This window comes from Microcaecilia unicolor, chromosome 1 (genome assembly GCF_901765095.1).
Source record: "Microcaecilia unicolor chromosome 1, aMicUni1.1, whole genome shotgun sequence".
NCBI lineage: Eukaryota > Metazoa > Chordata > Amphibia > Gymnophiona > Siphonopidae > Microcaecilia > Microcaecilia unicolor.
Window position 1 is genome coordinate 688,486,779 of NC_044031.1, and position 21,273 is coordinate 688,508,051.

Below are 21,273 nucleotides of genomic sequence, written 5' to 3' on the forward strand. Positions count from 1 at the left end.
TGATAAAATTACTGGGGATAAGAATATAGAAGAGAGTGTATTGATGCATTGCTAACTGTGTGTGTGTAATTCATTTGTTTTGATCCTTTCAATAGATTTTTTCAAAGAGATGAGTCTTTAAAAAAAATCTATTGAAAGGATCAAAACAAATGAATTACACACACACAGTTAGCAATGCATCAATACACTCTCTGTGTAATCTGGGCTGTCTACAAAGTCTTGCCAAATGGTACAACCAGAGGAAAGTGAATTTCCCCCCTCAACCCCCCCCCCCCACAAAAAAAACAAACAAACAAAAACCTCCTACAACTGTCTACCCTGAAAAGGAACAAAAGCTACTTGAATATCAAAATATTTTGGGATTAATGGAACTGATTGCCAAACAGCAAGAATGAGATTTAATAACGTTTCAAAAGTCCTCAAGACATGGAGGTCCGTTTAACTAAGGTGCAACAATGTATTTACTGCACGCTAAATAAGACATCCATTATATTCCTACGGGCATCTTATCATTTAGGGCACACTAATTGTTAGCACGTCTTAGTAAAATGACCCCTTGTTTTTTTGACATAAAACCGTTAATGTCAGTTGAAAGTAACTGCTGCATTTTGCTATTGTATAGTTGATTACTGTACACTAATTTGCAATTAGAAAAATGGTATAAAATAAAATTATATTTACAAATTTTCATTTATTTAAAAAAATAAATTAGGAATCATGTTTTAGTCTCTGTTTTGTAAAAATACAGACAAAATACATTTTGACATTGCTGAAAGAATGGAGTACATCGTGATGGCTGTAGCAGTAGGAAATGGACTACCTCCATAATTGCTCCAGCCACATATACTAACATATAATATATACCTACATTTTAGAACTCCTGTGAAATGTTTGTTTTTCCTCACGCCAAAGAAATTTCAGACTCCTCTCATGATTATTTTCACTTTTCCAAAGGTCAGCAATACTAATATTACTAGGTATTTTTACCAACAGAATTGCAATCTGCAGATTTTACTTTTTGATGTATTAACTCTTGAACCAATGAATTAGTGTGGTTTCCACATCAGTCTAGCCAAACGGCATAGTAACATAGTAGATGACGGCAGAAAAAGACCTGCACGGTCCCATCCAGTCTGCCCAACAAGATACACTCATATGTGCTACTTTTTGTGTATACCTTACCTTGACTTGTATCTGCCATTTTCAGGGCACAGACCGTAGAAGTCTTGCCCAGCACTAGCCCCGCCTCCCACCACCGGCTCTGCCACCAAATCTCCGCTACGCTTCTGAGGATCTATTCCTTCTGAACAGAATTACTTAGGTTATCCCACGAATGTTTGAATTCCGTTACCATTTTCATCTCCACCACCTCCCGCGGGAGGGCATTCCAAATATCCACCACTCTCTCCGTGAAAAAAATACTTCCTGACATTTTTCTTGAGTCTGCCCCCCTTCAATCTCATTTCTTGTCCTCTAGTTCTACCGCCTTCCCATCTACGGAACAGGTCCATTTGCAGATTAATACCTTTCAAATATCTGAACGTCTGTTATCATATCACCCCTGTTTCTCCTTTCCTCCAGGGTATACATGTTCAGGTCAGTAAGTCTCTCCTCATACATCTTGTAACGCAAATCCCATACCATTCTCATAGCTTTTCTTTGCACCGCTTCAATTCTTTTTACATCCTTAACAAGATACGGCCTCCAAAACTGAACACAACACTCCAGGTGGGGCCTCACCAACGACTTATGCAGGGGCATTAAAACCTCTTTTCTTCTGCCGGTCACACCTCTCTCTATACAGCCTAGCAACCTTCTAGCTAGGGCCATCGCCATCGCCTTCAGATCAATTCCTAATATTCGAAAACTGAGAGATTTAGGTGTGATGCTTGATGATGGTTTGACAATAGAAGAACATTTACTTGAGATTATCAGAGATGTGTATTTTAAATTGTGATTAGAGAGAAGGTTGAAGAATTTGTTGAAACCACAAAATTTCAGAATGGCTGCACAGAGTCTAATTATTCCATGTTTTGATTATGCAAATGGATTGTTATTGGGGCTTCAGAGGACTCAAATCAAAGCTCTACAGACAGGGTTTTAACTGATGTTGCTAGATTTGAGCATATCACACCAGTACTGAAAAGCTTGCATTGGCTGTCTATTGACTGTAGGGTCCACCTTAAAGTCGGTGTAGCAGAGGAGCAGGGCATTAAGAAAGGAGGAATATAAGAGGTAATGAATGGATCAAGTCAAGCAGTGCTACGGGAGGGTGAGGGGAGAGCTTGGGGAGTGAGAGAGGGGATGAAAAGGGCAGGCTGAGGAGGGAGTGCCGCAGGAATGGTGTAGACACGGAAAGTGTGGATGAGGGAGAAGGAGGGAATACTGGGAGTGGCAAGGGTTAAACATGTGAGTGAGGTACCATGGCTGAAATTGGGGGATTTTGTGGAGGTGGGGGTGAGGAGATGGGTGTGGGTGAATATATGTAATGAGGGAGGGAGACAGAGAGCTGGGGAGATGTATTGGCAGTGTTCAGAAAGAGCTGTGCATTAGGGTGGGTTTGGGACAGCTATGATACTGTGAGTGCTGGGGAGGTTGAGAGATCTGTGGTGAGGTGTGTGGTGGGGGCTGTGTGGGGTAGGGGGTATTCTGAGAGAGCTGTGGAAGTATGTGTGCTGGAATAGATAATGAGAGAGCGCTCTGAGTGTCTTTACTGGGGGGCAAGTTTGAGAAAGAGTCATGGGATGTGTGCACACTGGGCGGAATGGAGAACAAACTGGCAGAGGTTGTGGGGATGCTGGAATGAGAAAATAATAAGGCTGGGGTGCTTATCCTTCTTAGGGGAGGGGTTTATACTAATTGGAGACTGAGAATGCTGGGGAGGGGGGGAGGAATCAAGCCTGAGCTGGGAGACAGCTTAGGTGGAATCAGTTCTGGAGCACAGAAGAGCAGAGTGTTTATGTCGGAGGAATTCTACACAAAACATACAGAAAGCTGATTTTTTTTTTTTAACGTGCACAGAACAAAGGCATGAGGGAGGTAATATATCTGGAACTGAAATCTAATGCATTCTGAGCATCTCTCTGGATCCCCGTGTTTCTGGTTTCTGTTTCAGATGTGGGTCCCTGTCTCTTTCTCCCAGGAAGAGTGGGAGTATTTAGATGAAGGGCAGAAGAAGCTTCACAGGGAGGTAATGAAAGAGAATTATGAGACCCTTATGACAGAGGAGAAATGGAAAAAGTTTATGTCCTGAGCAATAAACATGTCTCTCATTTCAAACTTTCTGTCACTATCCACAGTCAAGACAATTCTGTATATAAGAACATAAGAGTAGCCATATAAGAACATAAGAGTAGCCATACTGGGTCAGACCAGTGGTCCACCTAGCTCAGTATCCTGTTTTCCAAACAGTGGCCAAACCAGGTCACAAGTACCTGGCAGAAACCCAGATCCTGGCAACACTCCATACATACAAAACATAAGAGGGAGAGAGAGAAAGGAGAATGTAGTCAGGAAGCAGAAAGTGACAGAGGAGAGAGAGAGGAAGAAAGTGACAGATGAGCGAGCGAGAGAAAGAGAGAGAGAGAGGAAGAGTAACAGTCAGAGGGAGAAGGAGAGAGGAAGGGGAATTAGAAGAGATGTCAAGAAGCAGAAAGTGACAGTCAGAGGGAGAGAGGAAGGAGAATGTAAAGAGATGCCAGGAATGAGAAAGTGACAGTCAGGTAAAGCAGGAGCAGCAGCTGCTGTGTGAGGGGAGGAGAATGAGGAAGAAGAGCCTGAGGGGCTACAGCAGGGAATGGATTGAGCAGTGCCAGGCTCATTTCTTCTTCTCTGTGTGTGACAGTGCCTGGCACTGCATCCCCTGCTGCCCACCTCCTACCTGCTCAGCACAAACCCCAAGAGCCATTCTCCTGACCTTCTCCACACCTCCAGCTCCAGAAAGGAAGGGGAGAGGGAGAGAGGAAGGAGAATGTAAAGAGATGCCAGGAAGCAGAAAGTAAGAGTCTGGTAAAGCAGGAGGAGAATGAGGAAAAAGCCTGAGGGGCTACAGCAGGGAATGGATTGAGCAGTACCAGGCTCATTTCTTCTTCTGTGTGTGTGGTATTGCCTGGCACTGCATCCCCTGCTGCCCACCTCCTGCCAGTCTCCTACCTGCTCAGCATAAACCCCAAGAGCCATTCTGCCTTTCTCTACTAGATACTGAATACTGAAAACTATATAATTATGACTTCTCCCCTCACCCCTCCTCTAGAAACATTCTGACCAATCCCTAGGTGGAATGTGACGAACGTGCATCACAGCCTCGATGACAGCGGCAGGATCTAGTCTTTCTCTACCCACCTTCACGATTATTGCGGCCAATCAGTATAAAGAGGCGTTGTCTGAAAACTGTCTCCCCAATTATTAACGGTTTCCTACAAGACTGATAAGGGAGGAGACAGGAGGCCAAGACACCCCATGACACTGATTGGCCGCAAGACTCCCCTTTTCTACTGTTTCCTTGGGTTTTCCACATATTCCACCTAGGGATTGGTCAGAATGTCATCAGAAGAAATTGGGAAATTGTACAAATGCATTATTTATTTCAGCAACGAGAATTACAGGCATCATTTTCTAGAGGACAGAATTTGAAAGAGATATTAAGCCCAGCTCAGCTACCTAAAGAATCTGTACATAGGTCTACAATATTGAACTCTAGGCATTCTAAGGGGGTCTTTTACAAAGGCCTGCTATTGTTTTTAGCATGCTAGACCTATGGGTGTCTCTAGCATTTAGCACATCTTAGTAAAAGGACCTCTAAATGTGGTAGCTGCAATACGTGTAGCATTACTAGAAAGTGTAATGAGTTCATTAATCTGGCAGATGGAAGAAGATATGAGATTAAATCTAAGACCACTTGTACATCAGAGTACATGACGTGCACTCTGCAATGTCCCTGCAACAGAATTTATGTGGGGAAGACTATACGGAAGCTGCATACCCGAATGGTGGAACATAAATCCTGTTTTGCCAGATTAACGATGGGTGCTCCATTGGTAGCACATTGCAAATCCACAAAGCATATTTTTCTCACTTTTGTTGCTTTGCGACAGAACAAGTGGATATGAATCTAAGAAGAAATGACAGGGATCTTTGTTTTTTAACAGCTTGAACAACGTTGGATTTTTAGCCCTGGAACCAGTGGGTTTGAACACAGCAATGCAATGGACGGCATTTCTTTGAATAGAGGAGATCCTGGAATTGTTCCTTGTTTTTTGAGTTAAGCAGTATTTTGGCACATGGTACGCACCGTAGAAGGGTGATGTCACATGTAATGACAGCATTTTTTTTTTTTTTTTACAGAACGAGCATCATGTTCAGTGTTGTGCTGGTGGTTTTTGCAGTGAAGAAGAATGCTGCACCATAAGCAGTAAGTTGTTTTTGCAAGATTATACTAGGAGGAATTTTGTGGATGATATCCATTATCAATGTAACTGGGTACAATTCATAAGCTGTGGGAACATAAAGCTCATTTTAAGCCATCTACAGCATGTGTTATAACTTAATTTGCTTGACTTTGCAGACATACAACTTTGAAACACAGAAATATAGAAACATGACTGCAGATAAAGGACAAATGGCCCATCCAGTCTGTCCATCCTCAGTAACCACTAACTCCTCCTTTTCCTAAGGGATCCCACATGCCTGTCCCACGCTTTTTTAAAATTCTGACAGAGTCTGTCTCCTCGACCTCCACCGGGAGGCCATTCCATGCATCCACCACCCTTTCTGTGAAATAGTATTTTCTTAGATTCCTCCTAAGCCTATTTCCTCTTAACTTCATCCTATGCCCTCTCTTTCCAGAGTTTTCCTTCATTTGAAAAAGGCTCTCTTCCTGTACATTAACGCCACCGAGGTATGTAAAAATCTCTATCATATCCCTTCTCTCCAGTCTCTCTCCAGCTTTTAAGTACATAAGTGTTGCCATACTGGGACAGACTGGAGGTCCATCAAGCCCAGTATCTTTTTCCCAACAGTGGCCAATCCAGGTTAAAAGTACCTGGCAAGATCCCAAAACAGTACAATACATTTTGTGCTGTTTATCCTAGAAATAAGCAATGGATTTTTCCCAAGTCCATCTTAATAATGGCTTATGGACTTTTCTTTTAGGAAGCTATCCAAACCTTATTTAAACCCTGCTAACTGCTTTTACCACATTCTTTGGCAATGAATTCCATTGAGCACACTTGTTCCACTGAAAAAGCCTTGAAGAGTAATAGGCAATGGATTTTGAGATGTAATGTCATAGTCATGCAAGCAGCGGAAGTTTTATTTAAATCATAAAATAATAAAAATTATGAAGATAATCTTTATGTATCAAGAATAAAGAGCAGTTAATAGACAAAAAGAGTGGACGGTGGTTTTTTGAACCAATGATTAATTGAAGTTCTGCTGGTTACTGTGCTGAAAAGAAATAAGTACTGCAGATTTGCAGAGGCTTTTTTCTCCACTCTACCATTTTCTTTTGTTTTCTTTGTAACACAGGGTGTTTGTACCATAATATAAGTTCAATGAAAAGATTTTTCAGTTGGTTTGTTGAGAATTCTTGGGTTTGTAAGTTTCTATATTGGTCCATTTAGGTACATAGAAATAAAGCATAAGTTAAACTGATTCCATTTTTACTGGACTTAATTTAGTTAATCCTGTGAATATCCTCTGGGTTTTCCAAAATTTCATAGCAAGGGTGACATTGACCCTTGCTATAGAACTGCTCAGTCCCCGTGCAATGGTGGGAAACCAGAAGCAGGACAGGGAACAATGCTCTCCCTGCCCAGTTAGCTGATGGTAACAGCAGAGTGGCAATGGCTAAGTGTGCATTCCAGAGAGACAGGGGATTGGTGGTGGTGGTGGGGGGGGGGGGTTCCCCCATTTTACTACCGCACCAGGTTCCAAAGTTCCATTCCAGCTTGTGGCTGGCATTATAAGCTTTCCCATGTAAAATGATATTTATCCAAACAGTCAGCGGCTATACAAGGTCACTCACAGTCTGTTCCCAATGTAGTCACAAAAGACTATCACATAATTTGATAGCTCTTTAGTCAGTTTATCAGAACACTTAACATATGCTATTTAATCAAGTAAGGATGAAAAGAATTTGAAGTGGAGAAGTAGCCTAATGGCTAATGATTATTTACTGCAGGCCCTATTTCATGTAATGGGATCTATATAACATATGTTAATGGCATTAAAGTGTGTTACTGCATTAGTGTGCACTAAAGTACAGGAGCCCATGGACCCAACAGATCTCACTAACCTCTAACTGAAATTTAGCTGCTTACTGAATAATAAATGTAGGCAACAAAGTCGTTTCCAGCCTCTAGACTCCAAAAATATTAACTTCAATAAATCTCAGCTTCAATAAATCTCATTATCTAAAATTACTATACCTAAAAAAAAAAAAAAAGAAGCAAAAGCAGATTATAGGTCCTGTTTACTAAGCTGCACAAGAGGCGCACTATCGTTTTTAGTGCATGCTAAGTGTGTGGATGCCCATTCCTATGGGCGTCTACACGGTTAGCGAACACTAATTTTTAGCATGTGAAAAAAAACACTAGCGCACCTTAGTAAAAAGGGCCCTATGTTTGGCTGTGTGCAGTACGTGTTTCTCTGAAAGTGTACAACTGATAATGGTCAACACACATTTCTTATTAATATTTCAATAACTATATTTGAACATAATTGGTTTTCTTCATAATAAAATCTAGATTTATATATTGTATTTTATGCATTTTAAATACTTTTTTATGAGAAGGGGTCCATATGTTTCACCGGACTCTCAAAGGGATCCATAGCACAAAAAAGTTAAGAATCCCTGCTTTAGTAAATCTAGCCCTTATATTGTAAGCTCTTTGGGGTCAAGGAAATACTTATTATGCCTGAATGTAAATTCACTTTGAATTACTACTGAAAATGTGGGAATTAAATCTTTAAAAAAAATGAGAAATAAATGAAATAATTGTATCTTGGTACCCTTAACAATTTATCTGATCTACATAAACTTGTCTCTCCTGAAATGAATCTATGCTTGAATTGTACAGACCACAGCAGGACTCCTAGAGGCCTTAAAAGATGAAGCCATAGTTTACTTTCAGGTCCAATCAATCTTTGCCCTCTCTACTCATTTATGTATTGGGATTAATTAATGGCCTTTATGAAGATGGTGTGCAGTAAGTACAGTATAGTGAATGATACATACCTGTAGCAGGTGTTCTCCGAGGACAGCAGGCTGATTGTTCTCACGACTGGGGTGACGTCCGCGGCAGCCCCCACCAACCGGAAAAAAGCTTCGCGGGACGGTCGGCACGCAGGGCACGCCCACCGCGCATGCGCGGCCGTCTTCCCGCCCGTGCGCGACCGCTCCCGCCAGTTGAATGACTAGCAAAAGATGAAACACACAACTCCAAAGGGGAGGAGGGAGGGTAGGTGAGAACAATCAGCCTGCTGTCCTCGGAGAACACCTGCTACAGGTATGTATCATTCACTTTCTCCGAGGACAAGCAGGCTGCTTGTTCTCACGACTGGGGTATCCCTAGCTCTCAGGCTCACTCAAAACAAGAACCCAGGTCAATTGAACCTCGCAACGGCGAGGGTACAACAGAAATTGACCTACGAAGAACAACTAACTGAGAGTGCAGCCTGACCAGAATAAATTCGAGTCCTGGAGGGTGGAGTTGGATTTACACCCCAAACAGATTCTGCAGCACCGACTGCCCGAACCGACTGTCGCGTCGGGTATCCTGCTGGAGGCAGTAATGAGATGTGAATGTGTGGACAGATGACCACGTCGCAGCCTTGCAGATCTCTTCAATAGTGGCTGACTTCAAGTGGGCCACCGACGCTGCCATGGCTCTGACACTATGAGCCGTGACATGACCCTCAAGAGTCAGCCCAGCCTGGGCGTAAGTGAAGGAAATGCAATCTGCTAGCCAATTGGAGATGGTGCGTTTCCCGACAGCGACCCCTAGCCTGTTAGGGTCGAAAGAAATAAACAATTGGGCGGACTGTCTGTTGGGCTGTGTCCGCTCCAAGGAGAAGGCCAATGCTCTCTTGCAGTCCAATGTGTGCAACTGACGTTCAGCAGGGCGGGTATGCGGCCTGGGAAAGAATGGTGGCAAGACAATTGACTGGTTAAGATGGAACTCCGACACCACCTTCGGCAGGAACTTTGGGTGGGTACGGAGCACTACTCTGTTGTGATGAAATTTGGTATATGGAGCATGAGCTACTAGGGCTTGAAGCTCACTGACCCTACGAGCGGAAGTAACTGCCACCAAGAAAATGACCTTCCAGGTCAAGTACTTCAGATGGCAGGTATTCAGTGGCTCAAAAGGAGGTTTCATCAGCTGGGTGAGGACGACGTTGAGATCCCATGACACAGTAGGAGACTTGATAGGGGGCTTTGACAAAAGCAAGCCTCTCATGAATCGAACGACTAAAGGCTCTCCAGAGATGGCTTTACCTTCCACACGATAATGGTAAGCACTAATCGCACTAAGGTGATTCCTTACTGAGTTGGTCTTGAGGCCAGACTCTGATAAGTGCAGAAGGTATTCAAGCAGGTTCTGTGCAGGGCAAGAACGAGGTTCTAGGGCCTTGCTCTCACACCACACGACAAACCTCCTCCACTTGAAAAAGTAACTCTTTTTAGTGGAATCCTTCCTAGAGGCAAGCAAGACCCGGGAGACACCCTCCGACAGACCCAACGCAGTGAAGTCTACGCCCTCAACATCCAGGCCGTGAGAGCCAGGGACTGAAGGTTGGGGTGCAGCAACGCTCCGTCGTTCTGCGAGATGAGAGTCGGAAAACACTCCAATCTCCACGGTTCCCCGGAGGACAACTCCAGAAGAAGAGGGAACCAGATCTGACGGGGCCAAAAGGGCGCTATCAGAATCATGGTGCCGCGGTCTTGCTTGAGCTTCAGTAAGGTCTTCCCCACCAAAGGTATGGGAGGATAAGCATACAGGAGGCCGGTCCCCCAATGGAGGAGAAAAGCGTCCGACGCTAGCCTGCTGTGTGCCTGAAGTCTGGAACAGAACAGAGGCAGCTTGTGGTTGGTCTGAGAGGCGAAAAGGTCCACCGAGGGGGTGCCCCACTCTCGGAAGATCTTGCGTACCACTCTGGCGTGGAGCGACCACTCGTGCGGTTGCATGACTCTGCTCAGTCTGTCGGCCAGACTGTTGTTTACGCCTGCCAGGTACGTGGCTTGGAGGAGCATGCCGAACCGACACGCCCAACGCCACATCCCGACGGCCTCCTGACACAGGGGGCGAGATCCGGTGCCCCCCTGCTTGTTGACGTAATACATTGCAACCTGATTGTCTGTCCGAATTTGGATAATTTGGCAGGACAGCCGATCTCTGAAAGCCTTCAGTGCGTTCCAGATCGCTCGGAGCTCCAGGAGGTTGATCTGCAGATCCTTTTCCTGGAGGGACCACAGACCCTGGGTGTGAAGCCCATCGACATGAGCTCCCCACCCCAGGCGAGATGCATCCGTCGTCAACACTTTCGTGGGCTGTGGAATTTGAAATGGACGTCCCAGTGTCAAATTGGTCCGGATGGTCCACCAGAGCAGTGAAGTGCGGCAACTGGTGGAGAGGCGGATGACATCTTCTAGATTCCCGGTGGCTTGGAACCACTGGGAAGCTAGGGTCCATTGAGCAGATCTCATGTGAAGACGAGCCATGGGAGTCACATGAACTGTGGAGGCCATATGACCCAGAAGTCTCAACATCTGCCGAGCTGTGATCTGCTGAGACGCTCTGGTCTGCGAAGCCAGGGCCAGGAGATTGGTGGCCCTCGCTTCGGGAAGGTAGGCCTGAGCCGTCTGGGTATTCAGCAGAGCTCCTATGAATTCCAGAGACTGGGTTGGCTGGAGATGGGACTTTGGGTAATTTATCACAAACCCCAGCAGCTCCAGAAGCTGAATAGTGCACTGCATGGACCGGAGGGCTCCTGCCTCCGAGGTGTTCTTGACCAGCCAATCGTCGAGATATGGGAACACGTGCACTCCCAGCTTGCATAGGTAGGCCGCTACCACCACGAGGCACTTGGTAAACACTCGTGGGGCAGAGGCGAGCCCAAAGGGCAGCACACAATACTGAAAGTGCCGTGCGCCCAGGCGGAATCTGAGATACTGTCTGTGAGCTGGCAGTATCGGTATGAGTATATGCGTCCTTTAAATCCAGGGAACATAGCCAATCGTTTTTCTGAATCATTGGCAGAAGGGTGCCCAAGGAAAGCATCCTGAACTTTTCTTTGACCAGGAATTTGTTCAGGCCTCTCAGGTCTAGGATGGGACGCATCCCCCCTGTTTTCTTTTCCACAAGGAAGTACCTGGAATAGAATCCCTGCCCTTCCTGCCCGGGTGGTACGGGCTCGACCGCATTGGCGCTGAGAAGGGCGGAGAGTTCCTCTGCAAGTACCTGCTTGTGATGGGAGCTGAAAGACTGAGCTCCCGGAGGACAATTTGGAGGCAGGGAGGCCAAATTCAGGGCGTATCCGCACCGCACTATTTGGAGAACCCACTGGTCGGAGGTTATGAGAGGCCACCTTTGGTGAAAAAATTTTAACCTCCCTCCGACCGGCAGATCGTCCGGTACGGACACTTGTAGGGCGGCTATGTTCCCGTGGATCCAGTCAAAAGCCCGTCCCCGGCTTTTGCTGTGGAGGCGCAGGGGGCTGCTTAGGCGCACGCTGTTGACGAGAACGAGCGCGCTGGGGCTGTCCCTGTGCCTGACGAGGCCTTCGGGCCGGCTGGTTGTACCTACGCTTCGCAAAAGAATAGGGTGCAGCCTGCCGGGCCCGGGAAAAACGTCCACCTGTGGAGGTGGATGCTGAAGGCGCCCGGTGGGAGAGCTTGTCGAGAGCGGTTTCCCGCTGATGCAGTTGGTCCACCATCTGCTCAACCTTCTCACCAAAAATGTTATCCCCCCGGCAAGGGACGTCGGCCAGTCTCTGCTGGGTGCGGTTGTCCAGGTCAGAGGCACGCAGCCATGAGAGCCTGCGCATCACTATACCTTGGGCCGCAGCACGAGATGCCACGTCACAGGTGTCATAGATACCCCTGGACAGGAACTTTCTGCACGCCTTCAGCTGCCTGACCACCTCCTGATAAGGCCTGGACTGCTCCGGCGGGAGCTTCTCGACCAGGTCCGCCAGTTGCTGCACATAGGTCCGCATGTGAATGCTCATATAGAGCAGGTATGATTGGATGCGGGTCACGAGCATGGAGGATTGGTAGGCCTTCCTCCCAAACGAGTCCAGAGTGCGAGACTCCCGCCCCGGGGGCGCCGAGGCGGTATCCCTCGAACTCCGTGCCCTCTTGAGAGCAGAATCCACGACCGCTGAGTCATGGGGCAATTGTGGCCGCATTAGCTCTGGGTCGGAGTGGATCCTGTACTGGGACTCTGCTTTCTTGGGAATGGTGGGGTTAGTTAATGGTCGCACCCAGTTCCGAAGCAGCGTCTCCTTAAGGACATTGTGCAGCGGCACCGTGGAGGACTCTCTAGGTGGTGATGGATAGTCGAGGACCTCGAGCATCTCGGCCCTCGGCTCTTCCACAGAGACCACGGGGAAGGGAATGCTAATAGACATATCCCGCACAAAGGAGGCAAAGGAGAGACTCTCAGGAGGTGAGAGTTTCCTCTCCGGTGAAGGCGTGGGGTCCGAGGGAAGGCCCGTAGACTCCTCTGAGGAGAAATATCTAGGGTCCTCCTCTTCCCCCCACGAGTCCTCATCCTCGGTGTCGGACATAAGCTCATGTAGCTGAGTCCTGAACCGGGCCCGGCTCGATGTCGAGGCACCAAGGTCTCGGTGTCGTCGAGCGGTGGACTCCCGCGCCGGCGGGGACGGAGCTCCCTCCATCGACGTCGACGGGGACTCCACCTGCGTGGCGGTCGAGACCGGCGCCGGGCTAGAGCTCGCCGGCGCCACAGTCATCGGCGCCGAGGGCGCAAGCACCCCCGGCGCCGGCACAGCCTGGCGCATCAGCCCTTCCAGGATCCCCGGAAGGATGGCTCTGAGACACTCGTCCAGGCCCGCTGCCGGGAAAGGCGGTGGGGCCGGTAGGGGTGTCGGCGCCAGACGCTGCTGGGGGCCAGGAGACGGCACCGAGGTGCCGGAACCCCGACGCGTCGGTACCTCCACAACCGACGGAGACCTCTCCTCTCGACGATGACGCTTCGACGTCGCCTCCTCTCCGATATCCGGATGCACCGAGGGCGACCGGTGACGACGCTTCTTATCTTTCTTACGATGCCCGTCACCGGAAGGCATGGAGGAGGAGGAGGTCGATCCCCCTCGGTCTCGAGGTACCGGGTCAGACAGGGTTCGGTCCCGTGGCCCACGAGTTGAGGGAGTGACCGGGGCCGACTGCCCACGCGGCCTCTCACCCCCACTCTCACCGGAGGACCGGCGGGCCGACGGGACCTGTTCTCCTGGGGTCGCTGCCATCGGTGCCGATGTCTCGGGCATCGATACCGGTACCGAAGGGCCGGGCGTCGATACCAATGCCTTCGAGGTCGACGTCGAGGGGCCGGCGCAAGTTCCAAAAAGACGGTCCCGCAGAACTTGCCTCGCAACCTGAGTCCGTTTCCGGAGACCGAGACACAGAGAACACGACTTGATATTGTGCTCCGGCCCGAGGCACTGGAGGCACCAAGCGTGGGTGTCGGTCTGCGAGATCGGCCGGCCGCAGCGACCACACTTTTTAAATCCACTCGGGACCTTCGAGGACATCGACGGAAAAATCGCGTCGGCGAAGTCAAAGTCGTCAATGGTGGCTGAAATCCACCACGAAAAGGAAAACGACCGTGCGGCCACTAGGCCGCAATGCAGCGTCCCCGCTGGAAGCGAGGGAAAAAAGGGAGCGCGTGCTCCACACGCGCAGGGTTTCTTTTTTTTTTTTTTTTTTTCAAAAAGAAACCGGACGGTAACTAAACCGAAATAAACTAAGAAAAAGCACGATCGGTGTAAACGCGATCGAAAATCCGGCGGCTGAATCAGAGAGAGTGGCGGGGCACGACTCTCTCCAGACGCGGAAAAAAAGGAACTGGCGGGAGCGGTCGCGCACGGGCGGGAAGACGGCCGCGCATGCGCGGTGGGCGTGCCCTGCGTGCCGACCGTCCCGCGAAGCTTTTTTCCGGTTGGTGGGGGCTGCCGCGGACGTCACCCCAGTCGTGAGAACAAACAGCCTGCTTGTCCTCGGAGAATACATAACACTATTTTAACAGCATAACAATAGTAAAATGACCAAACATAAGCATAAATCCAATCAACAAGGTAACCTTGGAGATGGCAAACTGAAACCTAGTAATAGGACTAACATGATATACAATTTAACAGAACTATACAACAATCATATAACAAAAATGTGATAAATGTCAGCAGAATACAAATGATACCAATCACATGAAAGAACATTCAAAAGACACAGATATGATTCTCATCACAATACATATATTTAGTTGCCAAATAACTCACCAGCTTTGATGATTTTAGTACTGTGCACACCTAACCACTGCAAACAATTAATTTATATCAGGGATGGGAAAACTATGGCTTGGGGGCCATTTACAGCCTATGGGACTTTTTTAAAAAAATCTAGCCTGCAGAGAGGTATAATTACTAGCTCACTAATGCTGTCCCTGTCACTATCACCAGTCCCTCTGGGCATCATAAGATGATGATGTCAGGCCTTTACTGATGACAGAGACAGATCGTTCCCTGCTTTCTCAGCTCATCTTTTGCATATATTCCCCTTGCCCCTCACCGCTTTCCTTGCCTTTTGTCTTTACAGACTCAATGCCACTGACAGCAGGATTCTAACTCTGGATCCCATCCCGAAGGGCATACCAGCTCTTCCAAATGGCCTTCTGCATTCCCTGCTGCTTCCCTGAACAGCTGATCATGGCAGGGAGAGAAGAAGGAAAAGGCTCCTGCCTTCCTGGGGAATGAAACTGACCTCCCCTTTCTTTAAACCAGTCAGGCCATATGCTGATTTTTGGCTTGGCAGGGGAAACAGGTAGTTTAATTCACTGTCTGACCTTAAAAGGGATATCACCCCCTCAAAACAGATTTAAAAAATGCAATTTAAATGGTTATTACCTAGCTCTATGAGTATATAAAAACTATTATATTTGGAGCTTACTTTTCTGTGGCTAGCATTATTGAGGGTTTGTGCCAGTGTCTTGTGCCATCATGAACTATTTGCAATATTTGTTTTGCTTTATTGAAGTGAATGAGTTGACAAACTGACAAAAATGGTAGGGGGAAGAGGAGTTGAGGTGATTGTGATGCAGGGTTAAAAAGGAGGTGCTATGGTTGTGAAATGATGGGTAAAGGGTTTGACTATAGAAATTTACATGATATGATATCAGTAATATTTTTGTGTCAATAATACATGTACATAGAGAGCAATTCTATTAAGGGTGCTCAAATCTGGGTGCCAAAATGCTGAGCGCAAATTCTATAACAGCATTAGGGTGCCCAGATTCCATTATAGAATCTAAAATAATAATTTGCTCCTTCAACGTTCGAATGTGTCTCACTGGGATCATAACCTCTCCTGACGTCACTGGCCCGCACTAGAACCCTGCTTGCCTGACGTTAGAAGATGTTACTACTCCTAGCAGGGAGGTGGGAAGTGCGCGATGACGAGAGGGCAGAGACGTTGCTCTCGAGGAGTCGCTCCTCCAAAGTTCTGTGGCTGCCTGGGTTCGCAACATGCCACGCCCTCTCGTCAAAACGTCATGTCAGAGGGCGGGGCCAGTAACGAACCCTCTCTCTCTCTCTAAGCCAAACGAAACCACCTTCCCACGAGGTCGCCGCCCCCGCAACCCCCCCTCTCGGTCGCAGGCACTCCACATACAGAGCCCCCCCCTGCAGCCACCCATGTCCAGCGACCCTCCTCTCCCCTGCCCCCCTCCACCTATGTCCAGCGACCTTCCTCTCCCCCTGCTGCAGCCACCCATGTCCAGCGACCCTCCTCTCCCCCTGCCCTGGCCACTGCTGGCCCTCCCCCGCTGCTGGATCGCTGTTCAAAATGGCCACCGAGACTTCAGCAGAAGTCTCGCGAGTCCACCGCTGGAAGTCTCGGTGGCCATTTTGAAGACCGATCCGGCAGCGGGGGAGGGTCAGTGTCAGCAGCGGCCAGGCAAGACCAGGGCAGGGGGAGAGGAGGGTCGCTGGACATGGGTGGCTGGAGGGGGGGCAGGGGAGAGAGGAGGGTCGCTGGACATGGGTAGCTGGAGGGGGGGCAGGGGAGAGAGGAGGGTCGCTAGACATGGGTGGCTGGAGGTGGGGCAGGGGAGAGAGGAGGGTCGCTGGACATGGGTAGCTGGAGGGGGGGCAGGGGGAGAGGAGGGTCGCTGGATATGGGTGGCTGGAGAGGGGCAGGGGAGAGGGAGGGGGTCCTGAGACCAGAGAGGTGGGGCTGGAAGGGGGTCCTCAGACCATAAAGGGGGGGAAGGGGGTCCTGAGAGAGGGGGGTGGGGGCACACACTCACTCTCTGTCTCACACACACTCTCACACAAACACACACACACTCTGTCTCTGTCTGTCTCTCTCATTAGCTCTCTGTCACACACTCCATCTCTCACACACACTCTCTCTCACATACACTCCGAGGGTGTAATTGCCTCATAGCCCTGGCGACTTTCAAAGGCCCCTCGGGGTCAGCCCATTGAGCCGTGATAAGCTCTTGGATGGAGTCATGCAAAGGAAAGGCTCGAGCAGGCTTCTTAGTACTTGCCATTACCGGAGGTCTCAGTACTCCCAGGGTCTTCTATAGAGAGGACCTGCAAGGCATCAGTAATAAGCGTTGGCAGCTCATCGCGGTGGAAAATCCTCACCGCGGAAGGATCATCTGGATCCGGTGGCAATCCTGCACCTCCTTCTGGCTCTCCAGACCACGAAGGCCTGCCAGACCCCTCAGAGTCCTCACCTCCCGACCGGGGGGGGGGGGGGGGGGGGGGGTGCGCCACTCTCTGAAGGGGAAGCCACCCTTCTGCGCTTGTCTTGCGGCCATCTGTTAGGGGAAAACGCGCCTGACAGTAATCCAAGGCCAGACTCCACTGGAGGGGATACAGAAAGCAGGGCCGCAGGGGACCCCTGAGGGAGAGCTCTTTTTAACAGATATGCATTATGCAGCAATAAAACAAATTCAGGGGAAAATGGCTCACCCTGGCCTCCCGGTTCCAGTCTGGGGGAAACAGCTCTTTTATCAGCCTCCACACGAGGTGCCCCTCCAGGCTCAAACCCCTCTGCCTCAGCAGGGGTCGCACCATGCTGTTCCAAAATGGCACCCGCTGCCAGCTTCACAGAGGGGGAAGGAACATCGCTCGCCATGCTTGGGCTGGCTCTACCGTCTGAAAAGCACGCCTTACAGAGCCCCGCTGCAGATTTGCGCTTGCCACAAACGGAACAGCGCTTTACTTTCTCAGCAGCCATCGTGGAAAACGGCGGAAATTCAAAATGGCGGATTCACACCAAAATCGTCCCGAATGCGGGCCCTCCCCGGAGGGGCTACAAAATGCTCTTACCTCATCAGACCGAGTCTCCGAGCTCCGGTCAAGCTGCACAATCAGAAGAAAACCTCTTTTCTGGGATCACATCGCCAAAGCGCGACACAACTTTTTTCTTTTTCTTTTTGTAACACTGTGAGGAAAGTTTGAGGCAACAGCGAAAGAGGCAAATTTCCAACTCCGGAGAATCAGTAGCATGGAAAAGGCAGCGAAACGGCGAACCTATGTGCCTGCAACCACAGCGTGGGCAAAGACAGGGACAGGGCGTGCCTATTTGTCTACTTCCACATCGGGGGCCGGGTAAGGCAGGGAAAGGGCTAACCTATTTGCCTTTAAAGTGGGCACCATCAGCCACAACACCCCTGCTACAACTGGCAAAAGCACAGGAGCCACCCCAGGCAGATTTTCTGAAGGAGCTTGAACAAGCTGCAACCACCCTGCTGGGGCGATAGAGAATACTGAAGAGGCAGATGGAGCTAGCTGGCCATGAGGCACTATGGTTTTTCAGTGCTCTCTATCTCCCCCTGCTGGTTGATGGACACATCTGCTTGATGACAAGGAATCATCCATGTGTGTATGTTTCCATAGCAACCAGCAGGCTCTCCTATGTTTGCACACATTTTTGCATGCAAAATATCTGCAGATGATTTTGTTACAGCATTGGGTACAAATAAATTTATTTTCTTGCGTGCATTTTAAATATGCAACAAACTACAGTGCAGGCTTATTACATCAGCCTTTTAGAGTGCCAAATGCTTATGCCCCACAATTCAGAGCTTGAAAGGGATTGGCTCAGGTGTAAGCACCATACTATAATGTGGCAGGCAGATAAACAGTCTGCCCACTCTTTAGATATTGATATATCATATAACAATTCCCTTAACAGTTGTCCACTAGCAACAATTTTGGGTCAGTACAACACTTTCTAATATCAGGCTAATTTTCATTGGGAGATGGGTGAAATCTACTTATTTACTGTATTCAAATGATAAAAATACAAGTTGTATTTTATAAACCATCTGCAAGAGGAAGAGAAAATACTGGAGTTTTCCAATGAGCACCAGGAGGTTATACAGGTGAGTTCACTGGAACATACCAGTTCTTCTCTACATCTACACACTGCCAAGGACACTAAGGTCCTCTCAAGGACTATCACTAACCACACCCTCTCCAAAAGACATTACACGATGTGATACCCACAAGCGAGCCTTCTTTGGAGTAGCCCCCGGCCCACACTCTGGAATGCATTGCCTGAAAGGCTCCACTTAACACAAGACTAATAGGCATATTTTCGAAAGAGATGGACGTCCATCTTTTGACATAAATCGGCACTTGGACGTCCATCTCTTAGAAACGTCCAAATCGGTATAATCAAAACCCGATTTTGGACGTCTCTAACTGAAGTCTGTTGCAAGGATGTCCAAATTTCAAGGGGGCATATCGGAGGTGTGGTGAAGGCGGGACTTGGGCGTTCCTAAGATTGAGCCATAATGGAAAAAAGCAGAGACCGTCCACGACTAACACTTGGACGTTTTCACCCGGACGTATTTTTATTACGAATAAGGCATAAAAAGGTGCCTGAAATGACCAGATGACCCCTGGAGGGAATCGGGGATGACCTCCCGTTACTCCCCCAGTGGTCACTAACCTCCTCCCACCCTCAAAAAACATCATTAAAAATATTACGTGTCAGCCTCTATGCCAGCCTCAGATGTCATACTCAGGTCCATGACAGCGCATACAGGTCCCTGGAGCAGTTTTAGTGGGTGAAATGCACTTCAGACAGGCGGGCCCAGGCCCATACCCCCCCACCTGTTACATTTGTGAGGGAAACAGCGAGCCCCTCCAAAACCCACCAGAAACCCTCTGTAGCCACATATAGGTGCCCCCCTCTTCAACCGTAAGGGCTACGATAGCGGTGTCCAGTTGGGGGTAATGGGTTTGGGGAGGGGGGGTTAGGAGGCTCAGCACACAAGGTAAGGGAGCTATTTACCTTGGAGCATTTTATGAAGTCCACTACAGTGCCCCCTAGGGTGCCCAATTACTGTCCTGGCATGTCAGGGGGACCAGAGCACTAGAAATGCTGGCTCCTCCTATGTCCAAATGGCTTGCATTTGGGCATTTTAGACATGGACTCTTTGGTTTCGAAAATCGCCAAAAGTCAGAGACATCCAAATCCAAGGATGTCCTTGGTATTTTCGAAAATGAGCTTTTCCTCACCTCTGGATTTTGACGTTTTACAAAGGCGCCCAAATCCAAACTTAGACGATTCTTTCAAAAATGCCCCTCCTGGTTTAAGTTTTGGATCCCTTTGTTGTTGGACTTGAGTGAATTTTGAAATATTATGAATATAATATGTGAGTCATTCCCTTTATATTATGCAATATTTCACTTTCTGTCAGGATGTTATGCCTGGAAATATATTGTAAAATAATAAAATTTAAATTAAAAAAAATGCCCCTCCACCTCTACTTCAGGAAGCAGGTGAAAGCTTGGCTCTTCAATAAGGCCTTTAATGGAAGAAGTAACTAACTTGTTAGTCTCACAAACACACACACAAAGAATGACACAGCCTGCACATACTGCAGCAGGACATGTTTATCCACTCCTGCCCTAGCTGACATAATATTTAACCATCTCTCTGACCTCATGTGCAATTTTCTTTAAATTAGTCACCTTACTTTCTAACTCTTCTTACTCTCTTACCTATCTATATGTTCCATCTTTGCTTATACCCTTCACTATCAATTAAAATGTTCTATTACGTATTGTATTGACATCGTTAGTATACTATGCCATAGTGTTATTTGAATATTTTTATTGCTGTAATTGCCCATTGCTCTTGTTTGATCTGTTCTTACTGTACACAGACTTGAGTGAATTCCTTCAAAAGCCAGTAACGAAATCCTAATAAATAAATAAATAAATAACTTCCATCTGCTGGTGAAGGGGTGGGGTGGGAATAGCGCCCACTCGTTCGGGACGGCCACAAACAACAACGAAGTGAGTTTTTATGTGGATATGATTTTTAAAAATACAGAAAGAATATGCTGCTACCAAATTGAAACTTTTGTCAAATTTTAAACAGAAATGTTTACAATTACAAAAGCTTCAGTGTAAGGGATGAATCACGAAATGAAATGACTCAGGGAGTGCCTATCAACTCCTTCAACAAATGAAGGCCTCCAGGATCATATGAAATTGGAGCACAATTTTCATATACTTGCGAGCTTTCTGCTAATTTTTAAAATAAAACTAAACTACACGTGTACTTTTACTTTACAATTGGGTACAAGTGTATGCAGGTATTCTTCTTTCTTAAGCAATTTTTAATTTATGCAGTTACTTTTTCCAACTTACAAAAAGTGTATAGTTTTGAAAAGACAAAATAAGTACTTTGTTTCAGTCCTAGAAAACTTCTCCCACATCTTGGTAAAACTATCCATGTGGTCGTGTTATGTGCACACTTTTACCTGCGTACAAGATGGCAATTTTCATAGAATTAATTTCCATGGGTAAAGCACTATTTCATACATGGAAATAATTCTGAAATTTCCTCCCTATGAAGTACAATAAAAGCTATAATTAAAAGACAGGTACAGAGAAATACCTAAGATTCATCTTAGGAAGGAAAAACATATCTTTGCAGAAGTCAGAATTTAAAAGTGAATAAACACTTTACAATAGTAACTAACAATAAAATGTCAGTCT

General features: G+C 47.6%; 1 protein-coding gene across 2 annotated transcripts in view; it reads right to left on the reverse strand.

Moving 5' to 3' along the window:
* The window catches only part of LACTB (lactamase beta), a 97,105-nt gene that overhangs the window by 54,171 nt on the left and 21,661 nt on the right, over positions 1 to 21,273 (reverse strand). The gene's annotated exons all lie outside the window — the stretch shown is intronic.